Source organism: Hylobates moloch, unplaced genomic scaffold (genome assembly GCF_009828535.3).
Source record: "Hylobates moloch isolate HMO894 unplaced genomic scaffold, HMol_V3 SCAFFOLD_3, whole genome shotgun sequence".
NCBI lineage: Eukaryota > Metazoa > Chordata > Mammalia > Primates > Hylobatidae > Hylobates > Hylobates moloch.
This window is the reverse complement of record NW_026652278.1, coordinates 46,370,745-46,387,260: the sequence shown is the minus strand read 5'-3', so window position 1 is coordinate 46,387,260 and position 16,516 is coordinate 46,370,745. Positions and strand designations below refer to the sequence as shown.

General features: G+C 40.7%; 1 protein-coding gene and 1 non-coding gene across 9 annotated transcripts in view; both read right to left on the bottom strand.

The window, feature by feature from the left end:
- Positions 1-16,516, bottom strand: part of SGMS1 (sphingomyelin synthase 1) — a 310,484-nt gene that overhangs the window by 274,049 nt on the left and 19,919 nt on the right. For 5 of the 8 annotated variants that reach the window (XM_058436246.1, XM_058436244.1, XM_032137507.2 and 2 more), the window contains exon 2: positions 1,224-1,318. The gene's annotated coding sequence lies outside the window, so the exon portion shown is untranslated. Of the gene's footprint in view, positions 1-1,223; positions 1,319-1,871; positions 1,906-11,889; positions 11,966-16,433; positions 16,457-16,516 lie in introns of those variants that run through there. The other 3 variants (XM_058436248.1, XM_058436249.1, XM_058436247.1) reach the window with 3 other exon arrangements.
- On the bottom strand, positions 1,723-1,783 carry LOC116466178 (U7 small nuclear RNA). The gene has a single exon (XR_004247421.1). It is a non-coding gene; the product is annotated as a U7 small nuclear RNA (small nuclear RNA).

The following is a 16,516-nucleotide window of genomic DNA, read 5'->3' as shown; positions in this document are numbered from 1 at the left end:
GGTTTCACTATGTTGGCCAGGCAGGTCTTGAACTCCTGACTTCAAATGATCCACCTGCCTCGGCCTCCCAAAGTGCTGGGATTACAGGCATGAGCCACCAGGCCCGGCCCTGGTCTACTTGTGAATCCTGATCAGAGAGAAGGTGGGGCTGGTGATCAGATCCACTGACCTAACCATGAAACATCAGCCATGGCGGGGACGGGTAGATTACATGAAGAAAGCACAGTAATTTCTCTCTTGGGGTATATGTACAGTACAAGTTCCAAGATTTTTCGCATACCAAATTCATATTACTTATCTGTTCATTAAAGAAATCACTCTCTCTCTCTCTCTCCGTGTGTGTGAGAGAGAGAGACTGGGACTCACTGTCACCCAGCCTGGAGTACAGTAGCATAATCATAGCTCACTACACCCTCCAACTCCTGGGCTCAAGTGATCCTCCCACCTCAACCTCCCAAGTAGCTAGGACTACAGGCATGTGCCACCATGACTGGCTAAATTTTTAATTTTTTGTAGACACAAGGTCTTGCTATTAAAAATGGTTTTGGGTTTTGTTTTTTGAGACAGGGTCTTGTCTGTCACCCAGGCTGGAGTGCGGTGGCTCCATCACGGCTCACTACAGTCTCGAGTTTGTGGGCTCAAGCGATCCTCCCACCTCAGCCTGCTGAATAGCTGGGACCACAGGTGTGCACCACCACGCCCAGCTAATTTTTCTGTATTTTTTCTAGAGACGGGTCTCGCCTTGTTGCCTAGGCTGATTTTGAACTCCTGGGCTCAAGCGATCCATTCCCCTCAGCCTCCCAAAGTGCCGGGATTACAGGTGTGAGCCACCACGCTTGGCCTAAAAATGTTTTTAATCTGACTTTATTTCTATCAACAATGAAGGGAGCATAACTCAGTTACACACTTCAGTACAAAACTATAAATTTAATTAAATGGTTCTGTGTCATGTAGTTCTAAAATGTCTTTCAGGGAAGAATATCCTTATTTGTAAGAGCTGCATCCCAAGAATTTAGGAAAAAACGTCATAATATCTGCAACTTCTATATGCTTCAGCTAAAAAATGTACAAACTTATACACACGCCAAAAAATGTGGCAAAATGCTAATAACTGTTAAAGCTAAGGTGTAGATATGCAGGAACTCATTATACGTTCTCTTAATTCTCTTCAGTATGGTTGAAAATGTTTTACAATAAAAAGCTGCATAGAAATATTTACTTACCTTTCAAATGATGGCTGTCTTCTTTCTCCTGATCAAAAATGAATGACTAAATATGCCCACAGGCCCATTCAGGGATCATACATGCTGTCGTCACGCTGCAAGAATAAGCAAAGCAACATGCATGTTATCACCAAGAATTTTTACAGTTAATACTATTTCAGTTGAGAACATGTTCTTAATATATGATAAGCCTTTAAATTAAAATACTGCTACAATTTTTTAATAGGGGAAAAAGTAAAAAAAGAAAAAATAATCCCATCACATATTGAATGTGGGGAACAACTATCAGCCCCACCCACTCCAGGAAATTTTGGAATAAAGGAATTCCTCTGTAAGTTTCTTTTTTTTTTCCTCCAACTTTATTGAAGTATGATTGACAAATAAAAATTACATATATTTAAAGTGTACAAGGTGATGGTTTCATATATGTATACATCGTGAAATGATTGCCACAAACTACTTAACATATCTATCACCTCATACAATTCCCTTTTCTTTGAGGAGTGTTCTGGTAAAAACAAGAAAACTTGCTAGATAAATTCTAAAAGAGCCGTACAGTGTAGTTACCATTTGTGTGTGTGTGGTGAGAACACATAAGGTCTACTGTCTTAGCAAATTCAAGTATACATTATTATTCCCTATAGTTACCATGCATTAGGTCTTCATCTCATAGCTGAAAGTTTGCCTCAGTTCCTGTCGAATCACAGCAATTTCAGGGCAGTGATGTAGCCCAAACATCCACTCTAACAAAAACTGGGGCTTCAATGCCTTGAGCTTTACTCTGACCTTGGATTTCTGAGACCACACTTAGAAGGCATCCACGTACCCACCTAGAACCACACAGGAATTGCTCAACCTCCTCAAATCCTTTCCAGCGAAGGTATTCAGATCCAATCTACAGTACACTCAACTACGATACACACAAGTTTGCGGCACAGTGGTATCGTGGCCTGAAAGTCATACTCCTGTTGCCACGACGATACCTTCTGTTTTGGCATTACCCATCACATTTGATCACAGCCCTGTGAGGTAAGTAGGGTTTATGGATCCCATTTTCCACAGAAGGCAGCTAAGCGTCAGAGATGATTTCTGACAAGGATATTCAACTAGAAAGCACCAGAGATTAAACTCCTATTTGTCTTCTGACCCCAAGCCCTGGGCTTGTCTCACTATACAGGTCACCTCCACCCTCCTGCTCCCACACATGATGCCTTCCTTAAAACCAGCCCCACAGCCAAATGGCCAAACAACACATCACACCAGGGAGGCAGCCGGGCACTGCAGTGTGCTCCCTGAAAGCATATATTCACAATCTTTCTTAATAGTACCATTAATACTATAATCATTACCAATTACTATAATTACTATTAGTAATTATACTTCTCTTGTGGACACAGTAACCCGTAATGTATTTTTGTCATTTATATACATATATGCACTTTATTTTTTTCCTTCTTCCTCAAAAGAGCACACTGTTCACTAATGGAAGGAAAACAAGCATCGCACTGCATCCCTGGCGACTTTTAACCTCACCATAATGAAAGGCAGTTATCATTTGCTGTTGAGGATTTTCCTTTCATTTTTATAAAACGCAAAACACACTAGAATATAATGCCACAAACACAGCTCTCCGCAAATAAAGATGGAAGCAGCATCAAAACTACAGTTGGGGAGAACGTGACATTTCTGCATGATGGCCCGACTTGGCGCTTTATCTGCTAATCAACAGAATTCTGTCGACACAGAGAGTTAGCGGTATCAGTGACTAACGCGCGAAGTACTGGTGTACAAAAGCCTAGAGAAAGCCAGTCCGGAACCCCGTGCACCTGGCTCTCAGGCCTATCTCCTCCGCTTTTTAGCTTCATTAAAAATGGAGCGAACCTCTTCCGGCTGCTTCCTCACCTGAGGGCTGCAACACCTGTTCACAAGGATGTTGGGATCCACAAAGGGGAGATGGTGCGACTCACTGCCTCACAACCCAGAGCACTTGGACCCCCAGGAATACTCACTAAGAAGTTATGCCAAGAGCTAAACAAAGCTAAAGAAAAATAAACATGACATAGCTTCCAGAAACATCAATGTTACTCAAAGATTTTGGTGAGGGAAGGTTAAGCAAATGAATCAATAATTTAAAAGTTGTTAATATTAAAACAAGTATAAATTATGAATTAGAATGTAATCGTTGCATGGATTTTTAAGCTAAGGCCCCTGTCCTTGCTTGCCTAGGTCATTTTTGGCAATGCTCTTAGATGTGGGGGTGAGTAGCAAGCGGTGGACCTTTCTCTCCTTTTTCATTAAAGATGGTCTTGGGAGAAAGTATGGGGCTGGAACAGATTTTAATATCACAATGGCCCTTCATCTGGAGAATTCTCTTCAAAATCAAGAGTCTCAAATTGTTGCCAGATCTAGGTACAGGTAGAATGAAGTCCAGGCACATATAATCCCATCTCCCACTACAGATCCCGGCGCAAGTATTACTGAAATTCCTTTCCTCATGTCCCTTCCCACCCACTCCCTGTCTCAGGCACGTTCCTGTCAGGCAAGCTCAGGCCACTCAAATACTCAGCTACATCACTGACATCTCTTTAAACCCATACTAATTGGTAACACATTCAATATCTATAAAACTTCCCATTTAAATGGATGGCTGCACTATTACTAAAGAAAAATGAGCTCACCAATTTAGTTTGTCTCTAAAAAAATGTTTACTGTGAAATATACTATATTTAAAAGTGCGTAACTGTGGTAGCCAGCCTCCAAGATGTCCCGTGGTGATACCCGCCTCCCAGTATTCATGCGCTTGTATAGTCCCGTCCCACAGGGAACAACAGGGCTGGCATGTAGGAACCACTACAATATTGCCGAAATGCTGGCGTGAGACTGCAAAAGTCCAAAGACTCCACCTTCCATCTCTGTTTTGGGAGGCAAGCTGGCTGTTCTGATATGAGGACACGCTCAAGAAGCTCTGCAGAGATAAACGTGGGAAAGAACTGAGGCCTCTTGCCAAGAACCAGCAAGGAACCGAGGCCTCCTGGCAACAGCTATGTGAGTGAGCCATCTTGGAAGCAGATCCTTCAGCCTCAGTCAAGCCTTCAAATAGATGGCAGCAGCTTCAGTTGACATCTTGACTGCAACCTCATGAGAGACTGCGAGTCAGAACCAACCAGTTTGGCTGCTCCCAAATTCCTGGCCTACTCATGGAATCTAAGTGAGATGACAAATGTGTATTATTGTTTTAAGGTGCTAAGTCTTGAGGTTTGTTATGCAGTGATAACTAACCTATCAACACACATAGGTGTAAAGAATAATAAAATAAATCGCATGTACCTAATACCAGTCAGTGTTTAGATTTTCTTTTTCTTTTTTTGGAAGCCATGTGTGTGTGTGCCTTTCCTGATTGCATGTCTCTCAATCATCCTTCACCACCACTTCCACCACCAAGATTCACCACTAGCCTGAATTTTGAGTCAGTCATTCCTTGGCTCCTCTTTATGGTTTTGCCACATATGTGCTATCAATATGTTGTTGTGATTTGCTGATTCTAAGCCTACTATGAATGAAACAATACTGTATGTGTTCTTCTAGACTTGCCTCTTAAGATTTTGAGATTCATCCCTGTTGACTCATGTGGCTTTAGTTCATTCATTTTGTCACCACGATACAGTTCTCATTGTGTGAACATACCCACAATTTACTGCTCTGTTCTACTGTTGGGGACCCTCTGGGGATTTTGCAATTTTCTGCTACTTTGAATAATGCTGCCATTTACATTCTACTGCTTGTCCTCTGGTACACACAGACAAGAATTTCTCCAGAGTATATACCTAGGAGAGGAGAGCTGGGCTACGGATTGCACGTGTTCAGCTCCTCTAATGCCAAATTGTTTTCCAAAGTGGTTGTGTACAATTGACTCTTTAGCCGCCTTTCCAGTTTCTCTCCAAATAAGAGGCATGCTTGTTTTGCCAATTACCAGGAAAGCTTTCAACCAACAAAAGGGAAGGCTTTTCCTATTTGCAGCATCACCACTACAAATAAATTGTACTCCAAAGCAGTGACCTAGACAGCTGGAACATATTAGTCACAGGACATCAGTACAGACTTCAGAATAATGATGCAAACCCAGCCAACACCACACACTGCCCGTGGGTATAAGTCAAATTTGATTTGTAGACATACAGTAAATTCAGAGGCTGTTTTCTTCCTGGTAGATTCACATACTATGGGCCCATCTGACTGGTATCATCTTGAAGGAGAAAAAGAGTAATTCGCATGCAACCCAGCCAAATTCAAGATTAAAACAGGAGAATCAAATAATTTCTGTGAAATAATGGAATATGTATGTGTGTTTTTTTAAACAGGCAGCTGGTTAGGTTTTTTAATATTTTTACCTATAAAATTGTGATTTACTACCCCTGATTTTATTTATAGTAATTCTACAAAAAATTCTCAATTATGTTCTCTATAAAAAGCTGTCCTTTATAGGTTTAGTTAATCCAATTTCTTAGATGAAAATAGTAATTTTTACAATTTAATCTGCATTTCTAGGAAAAATGTGACAGCAAATGTTTTTATCAGCATGAAATACAAATAATGAGAAATTATCTCAATTTGAGTAGGAAGGAAAGAAGAAATGTTATCATAAATTTAAAAGAGACTCATATGTCATGGGAAGAAACAATGGCAGTAGATGATCAAAATAAATTCATTTCAACTCAACCTCCTGACAGTTCTCGACTCTTTAAAATCATTTATCCCAACAAGGTAGAAACTGTTATTTATTTCCATCTTGTAGATGGAAGAAACTGAGGTACAGTAAGGAATTCAGTTATGCAGTCACACAGCTGATAAGTGGTAGAACAAGGATTTAAACCCAAGCAGTTTACTCCAGAGCCCATATTCTTAACCACTATTCTGGACAGCTTCTTCAGTCCCCCAAGGCAAGTCAGAAGGCCCTGCAATGGTGATGATAGTAGCTACCAGTTAATAAGGACATCTGGTTAGGACATCTACAATGTCCTAAGCACTTATTAAGCACTCTACTGCATTGTTTCTTTTTTTTTTTTTGAGATGGAGTCCCACTGTGTTGCCCAGGCTGGAGTGTAGTGGCACAATCTCGGTTCACTGCCACCCCCTCCCAGTTTCAAGTAATTCTCCTGTCTCAGTCTCGTGAGTTGCTGGGACTACAAGCGCACACCACCATGCCTGGCTAATTTTTTTGGTTTTAGTAGAGACAGGGTTTCACCATATTAGTCAGGCTGGTCTCAAACTCCTGACCTTAGGTAATCCACCAGCCTCAGCCTCCCAATGTGCTGGGATACAGGCATGAGCCACCATGCCCAGCCTACTGTGTTATTTCTAATTCTTTCCACATCTCTATCAGGTATGTATTATTCCCATTTTATAGGTGAAGAATCACAGGCTCTGAGAGTTTAAGTAACTTGGCCAAAATCACATAGGCAGTGAAATAAAATGGTGGAGACACCACTTGAACTTATTGTTGACTTCAAAGTTTATGCTGTTTCCACAGTGGGCCTTTTAGACAAAATAAAACCATCTAATTTCAGGGCTTGTGGTAGGCAAGTGTGACCTTAAGGTCCTGGAAACAGTCCCCGTGAAGGAAACGGATGCCATATTGGGGGAAGGTATGCCAGTGTTCCTAGTGACAGTAGCTTTCATGCCCCCATCACAATGAGACTGAGGCAGAGTGGGTGCCGATAAGAGCAGAGGACTCAGTCAGAAGACTGGGTTCCACTGGGCAGGGCAACTGGCCTCTCAGGCACAATGTTTTCCTCTGCAAAATGCGGGTATCTTTTATTTCAAAGGGTTGCTGTGAGGATTAGAGAGACTAACACCTGGCACACAGCAGGCATCAGATATATGCTTGGCAATGGCAAGATTAATAGAAAACAAGCCCCAGCAATCTAGCAGGAAATAGCAGGGAGGTAATTTTAAACATATTCTTGCTTCCATATATAAAGCCTCACATAATTCAAGATGGATGATTTAATAATTTTTAAAAGATCTTACTTGTATCACGATTTTTTTTTTTTTTTGAGACAGAGTTTCACTCTTGTTGCCCAGTCTGAAGTGTAATGGCACGATCTCAGCTCACCGCAACCTGCACCTCCCTGGTTCAAGTGATTCCCCTGCCTCAGCCTCCTGCATAGCTGGGATTACAGGCATTCACCACAACGCCCAGCTAATTTTTTGTATTTTCAGTAGAGACAGGGTTTCGCCATGTTGGCTAAGCTGGTCTTGAACTCCTGACCTCAGGTGATCTGCCCACCTCGGCCTCCCAAAGTGCTGGGGTTACAGGCGTGAGCCACCATGCCCAGCCCAATTTCTTTTTTACTAATATGATAGTTTCCACAATCTGGCCTACTGTAAGCACAATAACCTTGCTAACTAGATCAACCCTTTATGATATCATTTTTTACATAAACATTGGAGCTGGAATTGACTCAAAGTAAAACATTTTGGCACATTTAACCTTTCTGTTACTGACTATAAAAGTGGCCAGGGAGGGAGAGAAACCACCTCAGGTCAGTATGAGGTGTTTGAAGAACACTGAAGCAGCTATTGCTAACATTTACTCAGAATACATCATGAGCCAGATCTCCTGCTCAGCATGTTTCCTGCATTCTCTCTTAAAACCCCTCACTCAACAATCCTGAGAGAACATATCATAATACAGATCCCTATTTAACAGAAAAGGAAATTGATTCAAACACTGACCTGCTTAAAGTCAGTGACTGCTAGTCCCACAGGACTAGCAGATGGGTACAACTGGCTCGTTGCACATGGTAGGCACTCAGTATGTTTTGAACATGGGGTCTTTATTTTCTTCACCACAAAAATAAAAAGCACTACTAATTCCACAAAGATTTTAAGGATAAAATGAGATTAGGTACATAAAGTCCCTGGCTCAGTGCTTTGACCTTGGCATATGCTGCAGTAGGTGAGCAACAACGTTGATATAAAAAGGCATAATAACCACCTGGAACAGGGTTTTGATAATGACAATGGGCATAACACATATCGTAATGGGTACAAGATGTATGAATGTCAAACAAACACATGAAAAGATGTTCAATATCATTAATAATTAGGGAAATGCAAATCAAAACCATCATGAAATACTACTACACACCTATTAGAATGGCTGAACTGCATAAACTGAAAATATCAAATGCCAGCAAAAATACAGGTCAACCAGGACTTTCATATTCTGCTGCTGGGAATGCAATGGGTGAATACGTATGCAAACCATGGCACATCCATACAACAGAATACTAGTTAGTAATAAAAAGGAACAAACCTTTGATACACACAATGTGGATCGATCTCAAATGCATTATGCTAAGTGAAAGCTAGTCTCAAAAAGTCTGTATAATCCCACTTATATAATAGTCTTACAAAGAAAAAATCATAAAGGCAGAGAACAGATCAGTATCGCCAGGAGTTCAAGAGGAAAGAGGATTTAAACTACAAAAATGCAGCACCAGAGAATTTGAAGGGTGATGAAATTGTTCCGTATGTTGTTTGTAGTGGTGGTTGCATGAATTAATGTCTGTGTTAAAATTCACAGAACTGGCCGGGCATGGTGGCTCACATCTGTAATCTCAGCACTTTGGGAGGCCGAGGCAGGTGGATCACTTGAGGCTGGGAGTTTGAGACCAGCCTGACCAACCTGGAGAAACTCTGTGTCTATTAAAAATACAAAATTAGCCAGGCTTGGTGGTGAATGCCTGTAATCCCAGCTACTCAGGAGGCTGAGGCAGGAGAATTGCTTGAACTCAGGAAGCGGAGGTTGCGGTGAGCCAAGATAGTGCCATTGCACTCCAGCCTGAGCAACAAGAGTGCAACTCCATCTCAAAAAAAAAAAAAAAATTCACAGAAGTTGCTACAGACTGAATGCTTGTGCTCCCCACCCCCGCCCCACCCCACAAAATTCATATGTTGAAAACCTAGTCCCCAATGTGATGGTATTCAGAGAGGATTCCTTTGGGAAGGACATGAGCCGGGAGCCCTCATAATGGGATTAGTGCCCTTATCAGAAGAGACAGGACAGAAGAAAGATGACTTCTCTCTCTGGATGTGATGATACAGTAAGAAGGCATCCATCTGTGAAGCCCAAAAAGGGCCCTCACCAGAACCCAATTATGCTAGCTGGCACCCTGATCTTGGACTTCAAGTTTGCAAAACTCTGAGAAATAAATGGCTGTTGTTTAAGCTACCCAAGCTATGGTATTCTTGTTACAGCAGCCCAAACTAACTCCACTTCCAAAAAGTGAATTTTACTGAATTTTAAATTTTTTAAATTTAAAAATTACTAAAAAGTAGCATTTAAAAATCATAGAAAGAACACATAGGTCTTGGTGAATGGCTGGATATCTGATAGTTGTGGAGAAGGGGTGAAACATGAGGGTCATATAGCTCTGAAGTTCCTTGCCAAGAGAACAATCATGGGACAGGAGACCATCAGGAGTCAGGGTATCAGAAATAAACAGAGGCTCTAAGAAGTACTGAGGGTCAAGGACCTTGGTTTCTAGACTGATTTCACCAAATGAGTGACTCCATGAAATTAAGCCACATCACCTCCCAGTCTTAGTTCACCTACCTCTAAAATGAACAATGAAGCATGTGATCTTGAAGGTCTTTTCCTGCGACAAACATTCTAAAGTCAATTTTTTAAAAGCTATTGAGCCTAGGAAGACAGCAAAACAAATAACGAGAAATACCCAGACAGGAAAAAAAAATAGTATACATCTGCACAAATATCACCAGAGAATAAAATAAAGTGAAACCATCAACATGTCTGAATGGTAAAGTGAGGTGATGAAAGTAGCCAATAGCATAGAAAAGATAAGAGACCCAGAATACCACTCCACTGTATAATGGAAGCCAAGAGAAGAGAGGTTTCACAGGGGCTGGGGACAAGAGAGCTGGAATAACTCAAGAATCAAATGCTGAAACAGACAAAAAGAATGAGGACTGATACAACAACAAAACTATACAGATTTTCATGTTATCAACAGAGTGACTGCCAAAAAACAGTAACAAAAAAACAGTAACAAAAAAGCTCCCATCCAAAACTTGGATGTTGTCTGCATATCTTGGTTGTGTCCTAACTGCTTTTGCCCTTGCATTTTCAGTCTCACTCTGCCTTCTTCATCTTTGCTGCTAAGAATACAGAATTTAATAAGACATGTAGGAACAGTTTCCCTGCAATAGCCCACTTCAGAGGCTGTAATTTTCAAAATTTAGAAATTCCTGGAAATTAAGAATATGACTGTTAAGTGCTGGGAGCCTTTTTTTTTTTTTTTAACTTGTCCTACTTAAGTTTATTCAAAGACTCCAGAATTCTAGGAGAGAAGAAACCATTTCATTAACAGAATGGGATGTATACTTAAGAAGTACTTAATATTAACTTAAGAAGTACTAAGAACGCCTGTAATCCCAGAACTGTGGGAAGCCGAGGTGGGCAGATCACGAGGTCAAGAGTTCAAGACCAGCCTGGCCAACATAGTGACACCCCGTCTCCACTAAAAATACAAAAATTAGCTGGGCATGGTGGTACGTGCCTATAATCCAGCTACTCAAGAGGCTGAGGTAAGAGAATTGCTTGAACCCAGGAGTCAGAGGTTGCAGTGAGCCAAGATTGCGCCACTGCACCCCAGCCTGGGCGACAGACCAAGACTCTGTCTCAGAAAAAACAAAAAAAAGAAAGAAAGAAAGAAGAAAGAAAGAAAGAAAGAAAGAAAGAAAGAAAGAAAGAAAGAAAGAAAGAAAGAAAGAAAGAAAGAAAGAAAGGGAAAGAAAGAAAGAAAGAGCGAACTAAGATTTTATTATTGTCACTTAGTCTGTCAGGCAGGGAAATAGCTTGAAGTCAATAATATTCCCAAACTGACCAACTGAAATATGACAAATCCTTCATCTCTATCCAGAGTGGGCCTCAGGACACTATTTCACGTGCTTCAGGCTATTTCAGCCAAGTGACCCCAAGAAGGCATATAACTCTGAGCACTTAACCAGAACCAGAGGATTGGGGAAATTAACAGTTACAAAGAATGCCCACATGCAAAGTTAACACAGAGTAAACTTTTCAAACACAGTTACTTTTGCCAAGTTTTCTTTCCAATGATTACATGTAAAAACATCAATTTCATATAACCTGGTTCTGCTGGTTATGAAAGAGGAGGGAAAAGAGAAGGGGACTTGCTTCGGCTTGAAGTCTGGTTATACCACTACCAACTCACTAACTTTGAGCAAATCTATTTACTCCTTTTTATCTCCTATTCTGCATCTACAAAACGGGGACAATCACATTCTCCATCTAGCACTCAGGCTATTAGTGACACGCCCAGATGAGATCATGTCTGTGGAAGCACTCAAGGAGAATGCAAATACAAATAGAAGGTGTTATTACTGCTATTCTATATGGGGGAAGGGGAATGAATATATTTTGAACACCCAATCACATCCCAGCTGCCTCTTTCAAGTCAACCATATGCTTCTCTCCCATCAACAGCTGGGCTGTTGAGCAGATGCCGAATTGATGGAGGCAGAAAGGTGCTGAGAGAGAATGCTTCTGTTACCCAGCTTCAGTCCTCCTGGCTGGGTGAAGATAGAAAAGTCGTTTCTTATCCATTTCTATTCCACTAACCTTTTTCAGAGTCTTCTATGTGTCACACACCATGCTGGACACTAAGAACACGTTAATTTTTGACAAAACAGGCTGTGTTCTCAAGCACATCCACTCTGGAAACCGCTATGCAGAAATAGCCAAGAACCAAGTCTAGAAAGATGAGGACAAATCAAAGCAGAGAAGCAGGGGTGAGACAGCAGAGCAGCAAGGAACCACAAGGGACAGGAAGGCAGATCATAGGGCATGACAATAAAAACCCATGTGTTCAACTAGGAGTCTCAGGTGTTCACCCGTGGGCCAAGGAACCACAGACACATTTTTAAGCAGGGACTAACATGATCATCCCTGCAGTTTAGAAAGAGGACTGTGACTACAGTTGGAAGGATGAAATGAAGAAGGGCAGCAAATGGGCAGCTGTAGCAGAAATCCAGGCACCAAGTGATAGGGGCTTGAGAATGAGCTAATAAAGGGGTAAAATGAACTTGCTTGGTGACTGGAAGGATGCAGGGGTAAGAGGAATTGTAGATGACTCCTTGGTTCTGTCTTGATGACTAAGAAGATGTTGGACTTTTTCACAAGATACAGGAAGAAGTATGGATTTGGCAGGCAAGACAATTTCACATTGTACTTGTGTCACTTGGCAAATGACCTCATGTAAAGGAAGTCACTTTGTACATTTGTGACCAACCAAAAAGTCTTAATTTTCTCATCATTTAGCTGCCTGTTTCAAATTTCCATAGACAAGAGGAGCACTTAAGACAGAATGGAATGGCTAGGCAAGAACCCACTTCCATGCTCTTAACCTCTTGTAGCCAAAGTGAGAACATACCTGACATGAGAACTGAAGCTCAGAGAGGTTAAGTGGCTTACCCTAGGCCTTGCAGCCAATAAAAGAGGAACTAAATTTTAATCCAAGATGGTCTGCTTCCACAGCATCAGCTCTTCTTCTAGCATGCTATTCTGCTCCATTAAGTAAGGGCCTAACACTACTCATCAGATGTAGTACAGGTTGGATACCCTCTTTCTGGAATGCTTGGAACCAAAAGTATTTTGGATTTCAGGAATTTTTCTGATTTTGGAATATTTGCATATACATAATGAGATATTTTGGGAATGGGACCCAAGTCTACCCATTAAATTCATTTATGTCTCCAACCACCTTCTACACATAGCCTGAAGGTAATTTTATATGCAATATTTTTAATAACATTGTGCAAGCAACAAAGTTTTGACTATGTTTTGAATGCAACCCATCACATGAGGTCAGGTGTGAAATTTTCCACTTGTGGATTCATGTTAGTGCTCAGAAAGTTTTGGATTTTGGAGCATTTCAGATTTGGGATTTTCAGATTTGGGATGCTCAACCAATACCTGTTCTCTGGCCACTTTATTCTTCTCCTGATACTCGCCTCTGATAACAGAGTTCAGGTAACTCTGAATCACCTCGTTTTAATCTCTCCAAACACTGTTCCCACTGCTGAGCTGTCAATCAATGATCCTGTCAGCCTGGAAAGCCCTGCCCCATCTCTGCTTCTTCAAGTTCATTCCAATGACTACTTCCAATAACCAGCCACTCTGTGGCTCTGCAAATGCAGGGAGAATGTTCTGCTTCCCACAGGAGCTACTTCTGAATTCACCTGTCCTACCTTATGTCATAGCATTTAAAGTTCTTTCAGGGTAGTCCTTATTTAACTCAGTCCTTATTTAACTAACACTTGTGTCACTGGCTGAACCAAGCATGATACTTCTCCCTGCTCAATATGTTTTTGTGTATTATATCAGGGGAAGAAGGGAGAAGAAGGCTACTGGAGAAGATGCACAGTGTTTATTTGAAGCCTGCCTACTAAACACTTATCAGGCACTCTCCTAGGCATGAGAGGGCAATGACTGAGACAGCAAGGTCCCTGAACTTACACTGAAAGTGTGATGTTTATTTTTCTAAATAAATAAATATGCACACATACATAAAGCAAACACATCAAAATGTTAACATTTGATAAAACTGGAAGCTGGATATGTATGCATTTATTGTATTATTCTCAGTAGGTTCCTGAACATTTAAAATATTTTAACAATAAAAAAATTTGTAATGAGAAGAAAATAAACATAAACCTCTACTCTCTGTGGAAAGAACAGCTTTGTCAGAGTAACTTATTTCCAAAGTACCAGGATAGAGAAAATTTTACAGTGATCTATTTTGTTTTTAACATCATGCTCCACAGCAGACAAAACAATCAGGAGAAAAGGTGAAAACGAACAAGTTTAGACAATGGAATTCAATTGAGCAACACAATGAGGTTCTCAGCCAGTCTAGGCTGTCCTCATTTCCAACTCTTTATCCTCTGCAATGGTAAATGATAAAATAAAATACCAGGAAAACATAACCACCTTCTAAAACCTTTTTGCCTCTGAAGAGGAGGCCCTAATAGCCCTAATAATAACCACTACTATTTTATTCTACATCTACAGTGTGCTGGGGTCTTACAAACATGATCCCTTAACAAACCTGTAGGATGAGCTTTTTACAGAGGAGGAAGTTAAGATTCAAACAACTTAAGTAATTTCTTCAACTTAAGTAATTTGCTCAACATCCATTGGTTCCATTGCTGGTGAGAGGCTGGAGCCCAGGCTGCTCACCACCAGGGCTGAATCGTGGGTAACAGAGCTAGCTTCCAAATCTCTCTCTGCCAAGAGTCAAACACCTTGGTTTTGTTTTCATTTAACCATGATGCACACCTCTCACTATCTGATACTCCTTCTCTTACTTCTCATAAACTTCTGGGCTCCCACAAAGGAGTGGATCTTACAGAGAAAGAAGTCTCTAGTAGGAAGTTCAGTACATTTAAAAAACACACACACACAAAATCCAAGAAATCACAGTCTTGAGATACAGTATCAAAAACAGTACCTCCAAATGGTAACTCAAGGCAACAAAAAAATTGAGGGGTAAAAAAACTAAATTGCACAACACACTGCAGTCATCAAAGAAACACTGCATGATTGTTTTAAATTGAACAGCCTTGACCTCTGAAGGGACCTTAAAGTTGCAGTCAGCAACAAACCTGTGAAAAGAAAAAGAATTGGTAAAATCACTTTCTAATGTTATGTATCTTTAAACACTTGTGACTGCAAAGAGTGTACAAAATTTATCTTCCACATGTAGACAGAGGGGCAGGACAAGCTAGAGCATACGTGAACAGGTTAAGATTTTATTATTTACTAAATTTTCAAAAATGTAGAATAACATTAAACTTGAAATATATGCCATTGTTTATTCTAGTAGGAGTTACATTATGGAAACAAAATATAGATCAGAAAATGAGAAGTCAGATTTAATCTAAACATCAACATTTCTGACCCCTAGAGTTTATTCCTAAAATAGCGGCCTCAGTGCAAAAACGGCACTGTACATTTTCCTTTTCTATCACTTCCTCCCGCACAGTCTAAGCTCTGACCACACCTCTCAGACAGTAAGGAAATTGCTGAGTCAAAACCACAAAATCAGAGCCCTCCACCAGCTGGATCCTCATAAACCTGACACCCCACCCAAAAGAAAGCAAACTGGTTCCCCACGTAAGCCTGCACCTAACAGGCTGCTCACCACTAGGGCTGAATTGTCGGTGACGTTTACATGTGCAACCCAAGCAGAGGTTCCAGGGACGGTGTCTAAAGAAGAACTATTAGGAAGATAAGAGAACCAGAACTGTAGAGAGCCACCAAAAATGCATAACATATAACAGACTCCAACAGCAAACAGGCAATTATTTGCCTAGACGTCTGATACAGTGCCAGGTTAGCTCACTACACTTGAAATTTTAATGGCACAAAAGAACCGCAATTATCTTTTTTTCCCAGAGACACATTTCTTTGATTACATCTTGCATGCTGAAATAAAAAATTTATTCAAACAGTTTCATGGTTATTCTTTGGAATGGAGTATTTGACTGATTGCCAAATGTATAAATTATATGACTAAGTATTAAACATGTGTGTTTACTTTGTTCCAGAGGTCACCTATTTAAATCAAGGACTTAAAAAGTCCTTGATTTATTAACTCCACAAAAAAGAAGAAAGATTATTTATCCCTATAAATCCACACATAAACCCATCAGTAAAAAGACCAAGACAGACTCCAAAAAATGACTAAAAAGATCATACAAGAAATATAAATATAACGCAATACACAATGCTGTCAGTAAACTCACAGATAAGCCTCCATCTTCAGATAGATCATGTGCCTTTAGAAAATGTGAGCAACGTAAACAAACAGATTTGACTGGCATTGTTTAAAACCACCAGTTAATCACATTTGATTTTTATCAGGCCTATAAGGGTACAAAACATTTCACTTCTGTTACTATAAAGCTGGAAGCTAATTTCAATTTCCCACATCTCCACAAAAAAGCACCTGCAGACATGTCGCTGCAAGATGCCCAGGCACCACAAAACCCCTGGACCACTGCATGGAGTCAGGCGGGAGCATGCTGCTCTATATTTTCCGTTGGGCCTCCCCTACCATCCAGATTTGGGAAAAAATACAAATTAAAATCAAGGGGGCTTACTGTGCAAACACAGCCTGTAGCTCAGAACCTCAGCCCCGCTTCCAAACAGAATGTCATCCACAAACAGAAATTCCAGAGCTGCC